The following is a 13,589-nucleotide window of genomic DNA, read 5'->3' as shown; positions in this document are numbered from 1 at the left end:
GATTGGCGGAGTGTATGGACACTTCTCTTCATCAGGCTACAGAATGCATTGCTTAGTGGGTCTGAATGATAAACTAAAGGCCTTAGCCAAGGAGTGTTCCAGAATTATTATTTTTTGAAAAAAAAAGTGTCTTGAGCACAAACGTAGCAGAGATCAATAAAGTGTATCTAAGAAGCCCTGCTCCCATTACTTCACACCCTTTCACTGGAATTTGGGTCCCTAAACGAAGCCAAGGAAATCTGTTTTATGTAACTTTCAGACTGGGTCCCTGGATCTAAAACAATGCACTGAGCTTGGTCTTGAGGGACAATATACAGCACTGGCTGAATGTTTTGTTTTATAAATGAAAAGCTATCTTTCCAGAGAAATCATTTGGTGCAACAAGAAAAGTCTCTCTAGCTTGTCCGAGGCTCTCGTATGTTTTATTAAAAAAACGACTCGCATTTCTATAGCGCCTTTCACTACCACCAGACGTCTCAAAGCGCTTTACAGCCAATGAAGTATTTCTGAAGTGGAGTCACTGTTGTAATGTGGGGGACGCGGCAGCCAACTTGCATACAAGCAAGCTCCCACAAACAGCAATGTGATCATGACCAGTTATAATCTGATTTTGTCATGTTGGTTGAGGGAGAAATATTGGCCAGGACACCGGGGATAACTCCCCCTGCTCTTCTTCGAAATAGTGCCATGGGATCTTTTACGTCCACCTGAGAGAGCAGACAAGGCCTCGGCTTAACGAAAGACAGCACCTCAGACAGTGCAGCACTCCCTCAGCACTGCACTGGAGTGTCAGCCTAGCTTTTTGTGCTCAAGTCCCTGGAGTGGGACTTATTGCTTTATAGACTCAATGTGCTGAAGGCATTGTAGGATTCGCAAAAATCCATGAAATACAGTATACGGGTAGGGCCCCTGAAGTGGCCACATTGTGAGAACACAGAATGGAGTTGGCAGTTCTCATGGCCCAGTTCAAAAGGACACACACACAGTACCTTAAAGCAGTTTGAGTCATCATCGATTAGAAGAATCCAGAACCTTACTGTTTTTGATATTGTAATGTGGTTACAGCAGTAAACAAAACTATTAGCACCTGGAGGTGTGCTAATCGCTGGCAGAGCGGTAACCGATCTCAGAAACCGCTGAGCACACACAAACGAAGGGACACTAATCGGATTCCCATTAGTTCGATTTGCGAGCAGTTAAAATTAATGTGCTTGCTTTTGTTAAAGCAACCTTAACAAAGGAAAACGGTTGATTTGGCGCCAAGATTAGGGCCAGAAAAGAGTATAACCGTTCAGGTAAATCATCAGCAAGCCAGTCTAAGATTCGACCAGAGTAAGGAAGACTCCTCCGGAGATGGTTCACACCATGAAGTCCAAGTCCAGTTACCATCAGGAGTTCGAGGACCGTGCGGAACAGAAAACGGCTCGAGGATTTCGGAGGACTTCCAAAGTTTGTACAGGAGAGCGAGTCCAGGAGCCGATCCCATAAGGAAGGTCGGAGGTCCCGGACGACACCAAGTAACAGTGTCCAGGAGCCGGTCCCATAAGGAAGATCGGAAATTCCAGACGTAACAAGAAGTACCAAGGTCCAGAAGGGTTTTGAAATTCTGGTGAGCATAAAGGCCCAACTCTACCTAACTGACAGAATTGAGGTATATTCAGTAACAGGAGGGTTTGTAACGTTAAGGGTATTTGTAAGTCAGGAGTGTGATTTATCCCTCGATGTGTCCGTGTGCTTCCCTCACCCCCGCTTTTAGCTTATCGCTATTTTAGAACTGTTTATATGCTTTAAAGTTATTTTTCTCAGTGTATAATTTAGTCCTCTGTGAGAAACGTTATTTTTTCATCTGCATTTATTCTTGCCATTTTTCTGGGTACATTCTCTTTCAAAAATAAAGATCGTTTTGATTTAAAACTCAATCTGTCTCATCTGACCATTTGTCTTCCGAGTCACGAGTTGGGCCAACACACAAAGGTTGTCTGGCAATAAGCCCAGTGTCTAGAACCGTGAGGGGGGAGCGCTTCGAAACCGCTCACGAGTAGTGCGAAAATCAAAACCGATTTAGCACACCATAAGCTCGTTAAAACGACCCCTTACAGCATTAGTGCGAATTCTTTGAGAAGAGTGATTTTGCAGCCAATCAGCAAACTAGAGTATCGAGTCCTGAAGTGGGAGTAAGGATGAGGTATCCCCAGCTGAGTGTGCACACCAGGAACCGACTAAAAGAGGAACAGGCCAAAAAGATCAATATGTAACTAAGCAGTGAAGAGCTAAACCTGTACATCCTTATAAAACTCATTAAATACCATAGAACCTATGCTCTACAGATGGTGGTGAAAGCTGCACAACATACTATAGGAATTAAACTACCTACTGTCCAGGATATCTACCCCGAGGGGTGCCGGGGGAAGGCCCCGAGAATCATTAAAGGCGTGAGCCACCCCAGCCACAACCTCTTCACCCTGCTCCCGTCTGATAAGAGATACCGAAGCATACAGTCTCGTACCAGCAGGTTTCAAAACAGCTTCTACCCCCAGGCCATAAGACTCATGAATGTATAATTTATGATTATTTATTACTGTTGTTTTATTTATTATTACTGTATTTCTATTAGTATTTTATCTTTGTTATGCCATATTTATTCCAATGTTGGGAGGACTCGTTAAAAATCAACATTTCATTGTGCAGTACACATGTCTGCTGCATATGAGACAAATAAAATTGAATTGAATTGAGCCTGGCTCTGGAAGTTAAACAAAAGGGATCTTCGAGAACACGCTCAAAACTGGGGCGGGGGAGAATTGTCAATCATCCAAATCCTGGGCTTTAATAGAGTGGGAGCAGATGGTCACTGGGGGCCTGTCCTGATAGGGTATGACAAAACAAAATGGCATTTGCTGGAACCACTCAAAAACAGAGAAGTTTGTAAGGGATTAATGTCAAAGAATCTTGGTTTACTAGCAAATATATTGTTCAGAAGGCATCAGGTCAGTCTAGCCATGAAGTTTCTCTTTATATCCTTACAACGCCACTGCCGTTCTCCTAATTAGATTCACCTAAACACCATGTCAGGAATTTGAAAACAAATATCCTTCCCTATGTCAGAGGGCCATGAAGTGCACATAACTAGAGAAACTCAGTTTCTGTATCCTCGGCAGGGTACAAGAAACAGCTCATCAGCCAGGCGATATTTTCCCAATCTGCAAACTCTCTCCCCTTGTCCTTTGCCCCCCGCTCTCCCCCCACCCAAAGCAGGAATGCGGCCTTTATCTATTTTCTTGATAATTTTTATCCTAAACCGCAAATATGCCATCGAACATGCTCATGGTTTTCACTGCGTATCCACTATGCTGAAATCCCAAGACTCAAATCACATTGTTTCCCAGAATATTAAAACTGAGGAAGTTTATGCTGACCTCAGGCTTCTCTTCTATAAAACCTCAGGTTTTTAAAACCCAAGCTCGTCATTAACTCCTGACATACCTCATATTCTCTCCTCTTTTGAAACTTGACAGTCCTGTAATATGGGCACTGATTCTTCAACTTAATTTTTCAACAGAAAACACTCTCAGAAACCAGTGAGGGTCTGCTTATATCTTAGTGATATTGCTTCACCTAGGTATTTCAGAAACATTAAATTATCTGCTAACAGTACTGATCATTAAATTCTAAAATAAACCACAATCTCTTCTTGATTTGGTTACGGTTACATTTTAAAATCTTCTTACCATGGAATGTTTTGGCTCTTGTTGTGAGATTACACTAATGGGTGGAGTCCCAACTCCGCAAACCTTTGAGAGGGTCTAACCTTACCTCGTAATCCGAGTAAGCTCTTGGCAACGTGCCCGGAGGCAAAGGAAAGCAAACTCAAAAATTCTGCAATATTTCTTCTACAAACTGAAGGTAATCGAGCAAAATTGCTCGATTTGCATCTGAGAATAATCTACTTGATTTCATCTGTGGACTGCAGCTCAGGATTCAGTGCTCAAAGTCCCAGGATCACAAGCATCATGTTCCATAGACTATTTAATCAATTATGTCTTCAATCAATCTATTAAACTATAGCTGAAAGTCAAGTCTCAGTCACAGTTGCTTCACCTCCTGCTCCTGACTGTATGTCAGTAGACAGTTCACTAATGCAGTCTCAGTCACAAAGACACAGATAAGGACTGGTCCAAGTTATACCAAAGGCAGAACTGCTCAAAGAAATACCGGTTTTCTTTGGAGGAGGGGAAAGAGAGAAAATGTCTTACTAATTCTGAACAAATTTATCGGGCCGTATATTCCGATCCCTACAGGTGTGTACGCGCTGTGTACACACCCGTAGGGACATCGGAAATGCCGGTTTCAGGCATGCCAAGCGCACGCGCTGAAAACTGGCATTACCGATCGGTCAAGAATGCTCTGCTCTGGAGAAGGGACCCCGCGGGCGGATAGTTACGCTTTCTGGAGAATCTCCGCCCACAGAAAACCCTTAGAAATCTTACGCCTGGCATAAGATTTGAAATAAGTAAAAAAAAATGTTTTCACTCATTTATCATTTAAAATACTTTACCGTAAAAAAAATTAATTCAAGTTTTGTTTTAAAATATTTCATTTAAATGGGCCAGTAATTCCGGTCCCAACGCGCGAGTACGGACGGGGTACTCACACGTGGGCCCGTTGGAAGTGCCGGATTTCAGCATGCACAGCGCATGCGTGGGAAACCGGCATTTCCTCCAAGGGTTTCAGAGGTCCAACGCGTGCGCGCAGGACTCTGTGCGCGCACACGTTGAACTTCCTTCTTTTTGACAGGTTTGCCCGTGTGCAAGGGCCTGAACTTTTTACACATATAAAAAGGAGGCGTAAGGACTTGATTCTTGAAGGTAAGTGGTCTATTATTTAAAATTATTACATTTTTTCCACAGCTTCATTATTTTTAAGGACTTTACAGTAAGGTAAGTTTATTTTTAGACCCGATTTATTAAAAAATTATTTTTTTCAAAAATTTTATTAATTGTTTAAAATAGTTTTTAAAAGTTATTTATAGTTTATTTAATTATTGGGATGTTTTTTAACATTTTATTTAAAGTTAAACTAGTCTTTTGGGCGCCCGTACTTTTCATGAGTTTGACAGTTCTTACTATCAAACTCATGAATGAAGTTTCCCCTCCCCTGATTGGCTGCACAGTGCTCACCTGATCCCAGCCAGCACATCGCACTAACTACGCCGCTGGATCAGGCAAGCACATCGCGCCGACAGCTGAACCGGGCCAGTGACAGGAATTCCAAGCAGGCCCAGGCTTCAGATGTCGGCGCGCCGGGTGAGTGCACATCGGGGGCTTGCACGCGCGGCAAGCACCCGATCCTAATTTCTGGCCCATTGTAATTTCAACTCATTTTAAAAATGTGATTTAAAAAAAAATTATTTCATGTTTTAGTGTTTTTGGGGTGATCTCCATTCATATATTTGACAGGTCTATCTGTCAAATGTATAAAGGGAGATTCCTTTCTCCTATTGGCTCCCCATGGCAAACTGCATGCACCTCTGGGATATGTGGGCCCTGCGCATTTCGAGTTTGGAGAGGCCCAGGAGCGGAACTATACGCACCTCGTCAAGTTGCAGAACTCGCTCCAATAACGCGATATTCATGCTGAATTTTCACCCCCCGCCACACGCGCCCCCCCCACCCCAAGCACCCGCGCGCCCCCCCACCCAAACCACACCCGTGCCCCCCCACACAAATTAGCTTCTCCACGTTTTGTTTTCAAGAGCGGAGCTGCTTTCCAGTTGGCAGGAATGAGACCCTCGAGGCATTTTTGTACTTCATCCCCATTTCCTGATTCAATGCCACTACTAAACCTTACACAAATAAAGGTTTTCAACAATGGCTCCAGCCAGCTCTCTTAATTTTCCTACATTCCATATAGGAAGCATTTTATAGGAGCTGCTCAGCAGATCTCAACAGTGCCTCAACTGCTTCAGACAACTAAGGCGGTAACACTTATTTGGGGGGTGGGGAAAGGCAAGAGGCGAATCTTCACTCTTAGATTGAAGGCATAAAATTATTCTACGATCAGTCAGTTTACAGATTTTCTGAACTATTGCTTGCATTCTTTCAAAATTTTTTGATGAATAAATCCTTAAGTTCAAGGATGTTGAACAGCTCAATTAGTATTTTCAGCTTCTTTCCACATTAAAAACGTACTATACTTTCAGAACCTACAATAAAGAATTGGTTCCCGAGGTTCCCCACCTCCCCCCCCAAAAAAAATTCTGCTCCAAATTGCGAACTTTGTTTTGCAATGGCATTGACTTCCCACTGTGACCTAGAACAGCTCACATGAATGCAGAAGGCTGACATTTTCATGGTCTGTCAACTCCAGTCAAAACATGGCCTTTTTCAATGTTACCAGCATTCCAATCCATAGCGCATCATTTTAAATGGTGCCATTTTAGTCGTTGGCAGGTTTCACTGCAACAAGGACAGAATTAACATTTGCTTTCTAAAAAGATGAGAAAAGTTGCAAAATATTGGAGAGGCATCACATCAGGCTGTATTGCTAGCTCTCACTTACGACTCATCTAATTTTCAGGATCAGCTTCTGCAAATTATAGAAGGACATATAATAAAAGCATTCAGAACAAAGATCTGTATCTAATGAAATCTTCATCAGGATAATGATAGTTTCAATATCCCACATCTAACTGAAACATACCGTTGTTATGGTGAAGTTGTATTTTTTGGATGAGAGCACCATTTAAGAAAAGCGAAGGTTATTCAAATCTAAACAACCCCTTTCTAAAGCATATGCATGCTGAATTGAGTTAACAGGTTCCTCAGCATTCAAAGCAACTATTTAATTTATTTGACGCACTGAAAACCAATTCACCTCCATGTTACTCTTGAAGAAGTTGCATGGATGTTTATTAAGTCCCTAACTATTGCACAGAAGATGCAAGGTGGTGGTGGTGTGGGTATCAAATTTGCAATAAGCCATGGAATACTGTTTATACTGTACAAATAAGTAATTCAATATACATTTTAGACAGGAACTAAACAGATGTATTACATAGAATGTACAGCAAACAAAAAGGCCATTCAGCCCAACTGGTCCATGCCAGTGTTTATGCTCCACGAGCTTCCTTCTATCTCTTTTTATCTAACCCTATCATGTAGATTGGGTCCAGTGGTATTGCAATATATTTTTTGACATTGCCACCCGACTGCATGGACATACAGTAGTAAAGTTACAACATAATAACCAATTACTATAATTAACCCAATAGATGTCATGCAGTGAATGCGGTTAAATAATGTATATTTCTACTTATTGGCCCGTATTTTCCGATGCCTACGGGTGTGTACACACCCATAGGGACATCGGAAATGCCGGTTTCAGGCATGTGAAGCGCATGCGCTGAAAACTGGCATTTCCGATCTGTCAAGAATGCTCTCGACAGATCGGACGCCTGCCCTGGAGGAGGGCCTCTGCGGGCGGAGAGTTTCGCTTTCTGCAGAACCTCCGCCCGCTGAAAACCCTTAGAAATCTTACGCCTGCTTTTACCAGCATAAGAGTTGAAAAAAAGTAAAAAAACAAAAAAATGTTTTTCCACTCATTCATAATTTTAAAATACTTTAAAAAAAAAGTTTATTTTTAGCCCCGTAAAAAAAACTTTAATCTTTTTCCCCAAAATTAAATTTGTTTAAAATATTTAATTTAATGTAATTTTAACTCATTTAAAAAATATGATGGGTTTTTAAAGATGTATTTAATGTTTTAGTGTGTTTTTGGGGTGATCTCCATTCATATATTTGACAGGTCCATCGGTCAAAAGTATGAAGGGAGATTCCCTTCTCCTATTGGCTGGCCTGGCCCACATGATCCCAGGGACGCTTGCGAACCGCCTGCGCCCCTGGGATACGTGGGCCCTGCGCATTTCAACTGTGGACAGGCCCAGGAGCGGAAGTGTCCGGACCTCGGGAGCCCTCAGGTAAGTTTGTAAATTTTTTTCCTGATAGGAGGCTTCCTGCGTGCGGATATCTCCTATCGGAAATTACGGGCCATTAAAACCACCTCAAATGAAACCTCAGAATGAAGAAACACTGCTACAGTTTGAAGCATGTCAACCTCCAAACACCAAATACAATATTCAACCTAAAGTACAAACTGTCAGCTGATACAAGGTAGACAGAGTTCATTCAGAAAATAACATTTTGGGATACAGTATATGAAGAATTTGAGGCATGTCATGGTAGGTGTAGCATGTTTGAGAGGAAAAACTTGTGGTTCCCAAAGCACCCCACCATTGGGGTTTTTCCTCGTGTCATTTACAGGTCTGAAGTAAACTAATAGAAATTGATTGCTATGATTAGTTAACAACTCCATTATCATTGTATCAGGCGACTAAGAGGCTGGTGAAAGGTGAATTAGATGGGCCTTGGTCTCGTTTTGTCTAGCAATTCCTATGGATATCTGCAGCTCGTTTCAGTCTGCTTCTATTTGTAATAGCACATAATTTCAATATGTGCATTTCTAAATCATACCAAGATTATCTACATGACCCAACTGTGGAATGAATATCAAGGCTTCAAAGTTACCTCAAACAGGAATATCACAAACAGTAAATCAATATTTGATTGTCTTATTAGAATGCCAGTTAAAGAAATGTTACAGATGAAAATATACCGCAAACTAATGGATTACTACTGTGCTCCTTTTATAAATAGGAATTGTGGATTAAGTATAAACGTGAGGATGCATTCCTGAAGCTCATGGTGCTGACACTGAGTCGCACAGGCCCCAAAGAGTCAAGATTCCATCCCTAGTCTGCACTGAGTGAACCAACCTTAGCCAAAGCTGTATTGGGGCACTCCAATAGTCATTAGCATGGTTAACTAGTGAACAAAGAATAAAAAAGTTAGCTAAGATTCCCATTCCTGATTGTTGTGGTTTCGTATGACAGGAAAAGCTTATAATGTCCAGTTTGGCTATCCATTCGATGGCCTCCTGAGATGCCGAGTGGAGAAATGAGGTGCCTCTCGCAACAGATCTCAGTGGGCAGGTCGATGTGATGTGTTCCATGGTCTGGGACTCACGGCCACAGTCACACTTCAGGTCGTCCCTCATCTTCCACTTGTGGAGCAGGTAGCCGCATCGTTCCCGATTGATTTCACTTTACATGGATGCTAAAGTTATAATGCAGATCCAGAGCTCAGCCTGACTCTTAAAACTGTCACACACACAACCTACAGTTGCAGAGGGAATGTAGCCACAACATTTCTGATATTAATTGTGTTCTTGCTGCATTTTCACATGTTTATAGGAAAACTTTATAAGAAAGGATACATGCTATATAGGAAGCATCTGATCCTAGTATGGAAACAAAGGTACGGATGTAACTTTTACACCAAGTGTGTATCGATACTGAAGTTTTATTCCGAAAAATATTAATGGCATCTTTAGCATTCCAAAGTCCATGATGGCGAGGTTTAATTTATAGTGAGTTTAATTTATAGCTAGTGAGCTATATTTGTTTTAGGACGACTGGAGGATCATTTTTCTTTTCAAAAAGCCCAGATCAAATAATGTGCAATTCTACCAGAGTAAGCACCTTTCTAAAATGATATCCTGATCTTATTAAGCGCCAATAATTTCAGAACATTACACACAATTTTAGCACATACCATAGTGTCATAGTAAAAATGGCAAGTGTTCAAACTATGAATACTGTTTTCCTGGAAATCATGCAGCATGTCACGATACCATTACGTAACAGGCAGTATTTTGCGACCCCCTACGGGGTGTGTAGGCGAAGCGCATGCGCTGAAACCCGGCACTTGCGATCCGTCGAGAATCTTCTTGACAGATCCTCCGCATCCCCGGGAGATGGGCCTCCGCGGGAGGGGGGAGAAAGAGTTGCACTATTTGCCCAACTTCCGCCCGCTGAATGCCCGTGAAATTCTTATGCCTGGTAAAAGCAGGGGCAAGGCCTGCTTTTATCCGCATAAGAGTTTTAATAAATAGAAAATAAAATTTTATCACTCATTTATACATTAAAAACCCTGTCTAATAAGGTAAGTTCATTTTTAGCCCCATTAAAACATATTTAAAAACAATTTTAATTACATTTTTGTTTAAAATATTTAAAATTCCATTTAATTAAATATGTAATTTTTTTTTTAAAAATTAAAATTTATTTCAGGTGTTTATGTATTTTGTAAGTGATTCCCCATTCACATTTATGGGGCTTCCGTACGTATGGAACTCCCATAAGTATGAATGGGGATTCCCTTCTTTTATTGGTTGGGCCAGCCCGCATGATCCCAGCGGCGCTTGCAAACCGCAGGAGCCCCTGGGATACGTGGGCCTGTGCTCGCGCGTATCTGGGGAGGCCCAGAATCCATAACTCCCGGGCCACCAGGTAAATTTGTAATTTTTTATTTAACAGGTCGGAGGCATCCGCCCGCGGGAAGCCTCCGATCGCAAATTTTGAGCCAATGTAATATATACACAAAACAGAATTCTGTCCTAGAGGTACAATTACAATGAAGGTAATCTCAGCATTCAAATGACAATGTAAATGAGAAAGTGTGTCATTTGAACCCCTTGATTACATTTTCTCTTAATCACTACCGTATCCCCATTATTCTCTCTAACGGGGCTCTGCAGAAGCATTTAAAAAAATCTTGCGCCAAATTAAACAGAAAATTAATTACAACATAGGCAAAAAAAACTGAAAGGGACACAGTTTTGAAAAAGTGCAAAGGGAAAGATAAACTAATTTTTTGCATTTTTCTACAGCACAGTCAGAGACCAGATATCAAATTACTTTTACATTTCTAAGTGTGCATGATTTGCATCACTGAACATCTGCAAAAGTGATGGGTAATGACAAATAAAATTAATGGAGTTGATGGAATGGAACAGATGCTCAGAAGCATTTTACACGGTTCGAACTTAACTGGTTCAGATTACACCCTGAACTGCTCGAGGTTTGCGATGATCTGAACACAAAGAATGGATTACAGTCTTTAACATAGTCCTATCATTTTTTTTTTGCTAAACAGTGTTGCTATCAGCCATGGGGTTCCCTAAATATGAGCTTTTTTCATGAGTTACCCCTAAGGGCTGATTACTTCTATGACCATTGGAAAAGTGCACGCATCTGTATAGCTAGGCCAGTTCTCACTGCATAAAATGAAAGCAAACAAAAATTCATAAAGATGCATAAGTGACAAAGGTGAATAATATTTAAAGAGGTTCAGGAAAGTAAGTATTTATCATCTTCTGAATTTTCACCCCTTACAGCTCCTTACTCGAAGGTAGTTACTGTTGCCAGAATATTGATCTATGAGTGACAGCTCTCCTATGATCTTATCCATGAGGGCCATCAAAGTACAACTCAATCCTGTCCTTACCCAATACGGCATATAGTTCTGGTCACCTAATCATAAAAAAGTTATTAATGTTAGTCATATTTCTGGAATTTTTGACCAATTTTCCACAGAAAGGTTCAGATGGGAGTTATTTTAAAAGGTCCTTTAATTTAAAGCTCACTTTAAAAGGGGTTAAATTAAAGAAGACATCAAGGCTGGCAGGTATGTACAAGAACATAAGAAATAGGAGCAGGAGTGGGCCATTTGGACCTCGAGCCAGCTCCGCCATTCAATAAGATCATGGTTGATCTTCTACCTCATCTCCACTTTCCTGCACTAACCCCATATCCCTCGATATCCAAAAATCTATCGATTTCTGTCTTAAATATACTCAACGACTGAGCCTCCACAGCCCTCTGGAGTAGAGAATTCCAAAGATTCACAACCCTCTGAGTGAAGAAACTTCTCCTCATCTCAGTCCTAAATGGCCGACCCTTTATTCTGAGACCATGACCCCTGGTTCTCGACTCCCCAGCCAGGGGAAACATCCTCCCTGCATCTACCCTGTCAAGCCCTATAAGAATTTTGTATGTTTCAATGAGATCACATCTCATTCATCTAAACTCCAGAGAATATAGGTCTAGTCTACTCAATCTCTCCTCATAGGACAATCCCCCCCCATCCCAGGAACCAGTCTGGTGAACCTTCGTTGCACTTCCTTAGGTAAGACCAAAACTGTACACAATACTCCAGGTGTGGTCTCACCAGGGCCCTATATAATTGCAGTAAGACGTCTTTACTCTTATACTCAAATCTGCTTGTAATAAAGGCCAACATGCCATTTGCTTTCTTAATTGCTTGCTGTACCTGCATGTTAACTTTAAGTGATTCGTGTACAAGGACACAGGTCCCTCTGAACATCTCCCAACATTTAAAAAATACTCTGCTTTTCTATTTTTCCTACCAAAGTGGATAACTTCACATTTCTCCACATTATATTCCATTTGCCATGTTCTTGCCCACTCACTTAGCCTGTCTATATCTCCTTGAAGCCTCTTTGCATCCGCCTCACAATTTACATTCCCACCTAGCTTTGTATCATCAGCAAACTTGGATATACAGGAAACTTCGCGATATCCGGCACCGGCGTGATGCCGATCTATGAAAACTTCCGGACAGACCAGCGCTAATGTTGAAGGATACGGAGGTTTTCATCTCCGTATCTGACAACAAACACTGTTGCTTAGCAACAGCTTGTAAACAGTCGGCCCGTACCTTGGAAGCGTCTCTGTAGCTTAGCAACAGCTTCAGAGAGGCTTTCCAGAGACTGACTGTTTAAAAAAAAAAAAAATAGAAAAAAAACCCTAACAAAATGGCTGCTGATTTCTGCCGTTAGATCGAGGTTTCCGGCCATACAACCTCCGGATAAACCAAAGTTTCCTGTATTACATTTGGTCCCCTCATCCAAATCATTAATATAGATTGTAAATACCCGAGGCCCAAGCAATGATCCTTGTGGTACTCCACTAGTTACAGCCTGCCAATCCGAAATTGACCTGTTTATTCCTACTCTTTTCTGTCCATTAACCAATCCTCAATCCATGCTAGTATATTACCCCCAATCCCACGAGCCCTAATTTTGTTTAATAACCTCTTGTGTGGCACCTAATTGAATGCCTTCTGAAATCCAAATACACCACATCCACTGGTTCGCCCTCATCTATTCTGCTAGTTTCAACCTCAAAAAACCAACAGATGTGTCAAACATAATTTCCCTTTCATAAATCAGTGTTGACTCTGCCCAATCCTATTATTACTTTCTAAGTGCCCTGTTACCACGTCCTTAATAATTGATTCTAGCATTTTCCCTACTACTGATGTCACGCTAACTGGTCTGTCGTTCCCCGTTTTCTCTCTGCCTCCTTTCTTAAATAGTGGGGTTACATTGGCTATCTTCTAATCCGCGGGAACCGATCTAGAATCTATGGAATTTGGGATGATGACAACTAATGCATCCACTATCTCTATAGCCACCTCTTTCAAAACCCTAGGATGTAGGCCATCAGGTCCAGGGGATTTATCGGTTTTCAGTCCCATTAATTTCTCCAGTACTTTTTTTTTTTACTAATACTAATTTCTTTCAGTTCCTCATTCTCTCTAGACCCTTGGTTCTCCACTATTTCCAGGAGGTTTTTTGCGTCTTCTTCCATAAAGACAGACACAAAGTAT

The 13,589-nt window shown here is 41.4% G+C and overlaps 1 protein-coding gene across 4 annotated transcripts in view; it reads right to left on the bottom strand.

The window, feature by feature from the left end:
* Nucleotides 1-13,589, bottom strand: part of arhgef10 (Rho guanine nucleotide exchange factor (GEF) 10) — a 361,849-nt gene that overhangs the window by 328,485 nt on the left and 19,775 nt on the right. The gene's annotated exons all lie outside the window — the stretch shown is intronic.

Source organism: Somniosus microcephalus, chromosome 9 (assembly GCF_052327205.1).
Source record: "Somniosus microcephalus isolate GS21.2 chromosome 9, FLI_Smic_1.0, whole genome shotgun sequence".
Taxonomy (NCBI): Eukaryota; Metazoa; Chordata; class Chondrichthyes; order Squaliformes; family Somniosidae; genus Somniosus; species Somniosus microcephalus.
Note: the sequence above shows the minus strand (reverse complement) of the source record. Positions and strands in the feature narration are given on the sequence as shown.